Source organism: Symsagittifera roscoffensis, chromosome 9 (genome assembly GCF_963678635.1).
Source record: "Symsagittifera roscoffensis chromosome 9, txSymRosc1.1, whole genome shotgun sequence".
NCBI lineage: Eukaryota > Metazoa > Xenacoelomorpha > Acoela > Convolutidae > Symsagittifera > Symsagittifera roscoffensis.
Window position 1 is genome coordinate 54,885,822 of NC_087070.1, and position 6,644 is coordinate 54,892,465.

At 37.3% G+C, this 6,644-nt stretch overlaps 1 protein-coding gene across 1 annotated transcript in view; it reads right to left on the reverse strand.

The window, feature by feature from the left end:
- LOC134854890 (endoplasmic reticulum junction formation protein lunapark-B-like) overlaps positions 1–3,908 on the reverse strand; it is a 220,391-nt gene extending 216,483 nt beyond the window's left edge. Inside the window, exon 1 of the mRNA XM_063871249.1 lies at positions 3,894–3,908. The gene's annotated coding sequence lies outside the window, so the exon portion shown is untranslated. The remainder of the gene's footprint in view (positions 1–3,893) is intronic.
- Positions 3,909–6,644: the final 2,736 nt, after the last annotated feature.

A 6,644-nucleotide genomic window follows, 5' to 3' on the forward strand; every position in this document is an offset into this window, starting at 1 on the left:
GATCCGATTTTACAATTATTCCTAGGTCTTTTTCTTCTGAGACTTTCTTAATTAAAATTGAGGCGAAGTAAAAGTCGCTACTTGTGGGACGTTTAACCGGTAGGTGAGTGCATTTCGACGCATTGAGCGCAATCTGGTTTTGTTGAGTCCACGTGAAGATGTTATTTAGGTCATTCTGAAATTCTGCGTTAAGTATACCAATTCGTATGAACTTTGCGTCGTCTGCGTATAGAAAGCTGGTGGAATGATTACATACACTTGGTAGGTCGTTTATTATGACAAGAAAAAACAATGGCCCGAGGATTGATCCTTGAGGAATACCGCTTGTGACATAGAATGATTGGGACAGACAGTCTTTGATTTTGACACATTGTGTTCTATTTGTCAGGTAGTTATAAATTAGCTTTAATATTTTGCCTCTGATTCCCAACGAGTTGAGCTTATCAATCAGAATACCGTGATCTACTTTGTCAAAAGCTTTCTCAAAATCGGTATACATTACGTCTACTTCTTCATTTTCGCTTTTAGCTGAATATATGGTATCCAGATAGAGCAGCATTTGGATGGTCCCTGACATTTTCGCTTGAAATCCGAATTGATTGTTGTGCAACATAGGTTTTAGATGTTTATATAGATCGATGAAAAGAACTTTTTCGAAGATTTTGCTGGCAATATTAAGTAGTGATATTGGCCTGTAGTTACTTATCCAGGCCTTGCTTCCTTTCTTTTTTGAAAACTGGGCTGACAATAGAGTGTTTCCATTGATCAGGGAAACAACAGGTCTGGAGTGCTTTATATATGATATGGTAGAGAGAGGGCGTTAAAGATTCACTACTACAACGCTTAAATAAAACAGGAGGTAGTAGATCGGGACCTCTCGACTTACTTAGATCTAGATCATTACACAGTTTGGCAATCAGGTTCCTGTCTGGTTCTATATTATGAATTATTTGTTTAACTGAGTGCTCTTGTTTTTCAAGACAGGATGGTTGAGAAGAGATTATAAATGCTGAGTTAAAAAATTTGGCGAATAGATAAGCTTGCTCTGGCAAGGTTTTCGCAACTGAATTATCAAGTTTCATGACGGAAGGTAATTCTGAGTTACGGAATTTCTATAGTATTTTAACAGGGCTTTAGTATCACGCGAGTTAGACAAATGTTGTTCGTATTCGCTTCTGTTATTCTCTACGGCGGTTTGTACCTTTTTATTTATTGCAATCACCGAGGCACATTGCGAACCTTTTTGTTTGCGTAATGTTGACAGACGTTTCATTGAATTTGACGTCTCAGGAGTTATCCAGGGAGGAAGATTGTCTATGTTGAGTTCTACGCGGGATGAATTTTGGCAGAAAGCTATGAATCCGTTCGTACCATAGTTCGACTATTTTTGTAACATTTGACCAGCAGTAAGGTGAGAAGGTGTTGATTGAAAACGCATCGTTTAAACCGTTGAAGTCAGCTTTGCAATAGCTATAGAAACTGGTTTTCCTAAATGTGGAGCTTTTCTTGAGTTCCTTCATGCGGATTATTGAGTTAATAGGTTTGTGAGCAGATTTTGGTGCAGTAAATACGTCGAGTGGTAGGGTGTCGATTATTTCAACCTGATTGCTAACAAGGACTAAGTCAAGTATATTAGCGTTTGTTGTTTTGAAATGAATAGTTTGAGTTAAGCTTAATTTATCTATTTTGTCAAGTATACATTGATGGAGCGGCTCTGAGGTTTGAATGGGCCAGTCAATTGAAAAAAGATTAAAGTCTTCGTTTATTATACGATGATTTGCATTGCAGTTCGACAAGAAGTCCACTAGCTGACAAATACGGAAGGTCTCCAAATACTATTTGCTGTTAGGAGGGGGGAAATAGCATGTGGTAATTAGTAATGTGGCTTCGGAAGATTCCCAGATTATAGCGGTGCAATAACCTTGAATTTGGTCAGGAAGAGAGATTTCATAGCATTTTAGTGCAGACTTGTTTCAATAAGGACCCCACCGTGGGCTGTTTTTTCTTTTTGTTTGGTGTTTGTCAGAACGAAAGATATTGAAGCCAGGGAGGAATAGTTCTGAGTCGCTGATGTTAGTTTTGAGCCATGTTTCGCTTAAACAGATGATGTCAAAGTTGTTGGTGAAGACAAAGTTTGATAGAGATGTGCGCCTACTTGATTTCACTAAGCTTCGGGTATTAAAAGTAAAATCGAATAATCAGTAAATTGGTCAGTTTCGTAAGTCAAAGAAAGTCAACGTTCACTTAAATCTTCTACTGCACTATCTAGGAAGAGTTCTAAATTACGAATTTTTAATCGGCTAGGGTCTGTGTTTTCTTCGATCAGACTTCTTCTTTTATTCAAGATTTTGTGTTCTTGTTCTTGCTCGGTCTTATTCAACGATTTGCTGATGTACACTTTGAATTTTTCGTATGCGGTACCATCGTATTGCCTCAGTCTGAAGGCACTCGCAAGAACCTTGTATGCAGTCATTTTGTCGCGAAACTTGACTAAAAATGTTCTTGGTCTTATCGACTCAGGTCTGAATTTTCCCATACCTGTTGCTGATGTTATTGCTTTTTGTATTTCGAGGTGTTCCATGATTGAAATCATGGCTTTTCTTCGTGTTGTTTTATGTCTAGCTGTCTGGGCTTCTTTTCAGAGCTGACAGATTTGAACTCCGGTATACCGGAGATCCTCACCTCACATGTTTTATCATCTTCGGAGCTTTTCTGTTTCAACAGTGCTGAGATGTAGCTACCCTTGGAGGTTCCCCTGCTGATCGCGTTTCTGCCATTGCTGATCCTTTAACGTCATCGTGCACTTTTTTATTGAAGTTTTGATAGCATTAAGGTCGTTCTGAATGCTCTCTTTTTCGTTGAACTTAAGTAATAATTCTTTGAATAGACAAACAATGTTGTTTTTTTTTCGTTTTGCTTAGGAACTTTTTTAGATCATCATCGTGAGCAGACAGGATTTGATCAAGTGAGGGATAGTAGTTCGCATCTACCGAACCAAGGCGCCTCCTGGTCTCACCCATTATATCGATATGGTTCTACTAGGTAATGATTGCTTGCTTAAGACTTGTTTGCAATGAATCCCGAGAGGGAGACCTATTTGCCAAGCCTTACAAACAGCGGAGCGGAAAAAGGAAGGGATGGGTTTGACTTTAACAGTGAATCCAGAAAAGGAGACCTATCTGTTAAAGTCGAAACGAAGGCTCTAACCTTATCCCGTGTAGGATCCGCACAGACAACCGGTCGCTCGATTGCACTCGTAAGTGTTGGGTCGTCGCTCGCTGGCACTTACAGAATAGTCTTCGTATAAGACCCGTTTCTTCAAGATGCTTCTTAGTCCACTCAAAGCTGACTCGTTGAGGTGGACGTGATCTCGCTCGGTGACGTGGTTCTCACAGTAAATCTGTTCAGATAGGCCTCGGAAAACCTAACGAGCGCCAACTGCTTGTTTTTCTAACTTTCGATTTACTGCGAAGTGTCGGATGAGATCGTGGTCCTGAATCGATTCGCGTTCGACTTCAGGGGGATATCGAGCTGGAATGCCAAGTACAAAGATACGTTCGCAGACGTGGAGCAGATGGTTTGCTAGGCTGACTATACGATCAGTTACTTCATCTACGCTTGCCGTAGATGGTAGGTAGCCGTTATACAGATCGTTTCCGCCCGCGAATATTACAATTTTGTCGTATTGACCTTTCCTGGTACGAACCTGTACAGATCGTGAATTTGAGCTCCGGGTAACGAGAGGATGTTGATGTTGCTAAATTCTAAACGTCTGGCTTGTTTGTCTGCAATCAATATGCTTCGAATAGGGCTATCCTTGAAGATATGGAATCGCATTAATACTATAGGGATCACCACGGCTATCCCGTATCAATCAGTTTTCTAGAAAGACACTATTTAATAAGTTTGTATTCGGAGCAAGCAGCACAGAATGTTCCGAATACAATCATTGCGCCTTCAATTATTAAGCGTTATCAAATTGGAACATACTTTTTTCGGGCTAAATACTAATTTTACAAAATCAGTTGGTGTCACGATGGCAGCAGAACAGAATGTGTGGCAACTTAACTTTCTTGGGCGTTTCTGCATTAATTTGCCGCTCTTTCGAATTATCATTGTTATTCGTAAATCAACTCTTGTTTTTAATTTCATTTTTCGCTTTTTATTTTTTGTTTTTTTTTCTTCACTCCAAGGATTTTTTTTGGCTTAAATGGTTTCGGTTGATGTCAGATCTGCTTAGATGCCTCATAATTTGTCGTTTGAGGGATCAAATTTTATTGCTCAAAATGTTTTCTAGGTAAACTTTTTTTGCTCAGTCGTCTGCTTCGCCTGTGTAAAAACTACAAAAAGTCTTCGAATTAGAGTAGTTTCTTATACTTCGTGTGATGAGAGAATTATACAAACGCGTAAAAAGTTTTTAAAATTGGGCCTGAGTGTTTTTTTTTGCAGATTGTAATTTTTTGTTACAAGAAAGTGCTAAATTAAGTCATCAAAATTAGTTTTTGTTTAGTAAAATCAAGGTGTTTTAAGCCTAAAAGCCCAATTTCTTAAAGCGAAGGTTAATTGAGAGCTTAGACCTTCCAAATTAGCGTTATACTAAGAAGTTTCCAACCCGGTTTTTCTCGACACTGGGATACCTTCGAAAAACTTTTAAATGTCGTTCGTACTGAAAGGGATTGATAATGATATATCACTCGACCCATTCTGATGGTTATATGTGGTACCTGATTTTGTGCGGAAAAGGCAAAAAAAATGAAAACACCCGAATACAGTTGTCGGAGTTTGGTTTTCAATTGTTGGAATAACAGCTTTCTTTACATTAACAGCAAAATTATTTTAATCATTTGGGCAATTGGGTAATTTCATTAACAAGAGACACATGTTGCAGCACATATTTGTCTAGACTGTATCTTCGGATTTTTTTAATCTTGGTTAGGAATTTAATTACTCCAATTTGCTCTTTCATTTTTTCGTTTCATTGTGTAAAAAGCTTCAGCGTATAATTTATCGATTTTTTTTTCTCATATTGAGTCCTTTGTTACTGGAAATTTTTTTTGTGTGTGTGTGCGTGTGTTTAGGAGAATCAGATATTTGTGCTTTAAAATGTTTGATATCAGAGTTTTTATGGCTGTGTAAGTTTTGTTTTGAATCTAACTCAATTCAGTGCTGGAAGCTTACTTAATTGGCACGTTTCCTCAAAATGAACATATGCAACTTACACAAACCTATAAAAAACTGGGTAATTTAAAAAATAATTTCGACTTGGCAGCGGCTTTCGTCTCATTTTCTGTCAGCTAGTTTACCAAGCTATTTTTTGTGTTGCAAGTGGTTCGAAGCTCTCGTTCGAAATTGATGAAAAATGAGAGATTATAATTGCTAAAGAGACGTTAAAGTAGTTGTTATAAAACAGCAAAGAGGTCAGCCTCCATCAGTTTTCGCTAACTTAGTCAGCACTGAACATCCTGAATGGGCTGTACTTTGATACCTCTCTTAACTCGAGAAGTTTTCTCTGAGGTACCTGAAATTGGGCGGAAAAATATAACCAACGCCGTAGTTCCTTCCCACTCTTTAGGGGTGCTAGTCAGAACAATGAATACTTGAAGTATCTTTACATTTGCTTACATCTAAGTGTCTTGTAGTCTGTAACTAAACTTTTTTCCCGTAAACAAATTTTCGCACATCTATAATTTTTTTCTCTTCTAAACGTTTTCTCTTTTGAGTTTTTCTTCATTTTTTTATCCCTTCAAGATTGTTGGCTTACTCCCGCTTTAAGCGCAATGGTAAGTCATTGTAGTTTTAGGGGGCTTGAACCTTTGATTTAAAAAAAACTCCGGTAAAAATTGATTATATTTTCCGGCTCAATTTGTGTCTGCTCAAAGTTCGTCGGCTTTGTTTCCTCTGAGAAGTTTTGTTCAGTTGCTAATTCAATAATCTAATAACTGGCATGTTTGCGTACAGTTCACTTCCAATCAGACATGGGAAAATCAATTTTTGACATGGCAAAATTTTTTTTGTCGACTTATGTGAGTGTTTGTATCGCAAGTGTTGCGAAGCTTCGTTTCGCTTTTGTGTTTAATATTGTTTTTGTTGAAGAAAAAGTTAGGATTGTTTCTTGAATCTGCTGATCGACCAATTTGAATTGAAACCGATAATTTGTTCAAAAATTTTCAAATTTGCAAAAAATCAGATAGCCCTTTTCTGACGCATGCTTTCGATACTTCGGTTCAAGTATTCGACCTCTGAAAAATGTGTGTCAGTTTTTTGAAAACTTAGTATCAAAATTCATTTGAATGTATTTTTTCAACTTAACAATTTTTTTTGTTATACTGTAAACACGTTTCAAATGTTTTGAATGTTTTTTTTTAATATATACAAAATTTTTCAATGTCATGTAGCATTTTTATACTAAAATTCTCATGCTACCAGGCTAAGCATCTACAATAAATTTTCAGTCTCAAGTAACCCAAGTTCAACTCAAACAAGAAAGAGAATTGTAGTTTTGACAACCAAAATAGGCTTTTTGTCCTTAAATTATAGAAATGTATGTACTTGTAAATTTCCGAATCCTAAAAGTTAGTAGGATAGTCACACGCGAAACTGAAAATGCCAAAGATAACACCGTTTTTTTTTGCTTATGAACAGAC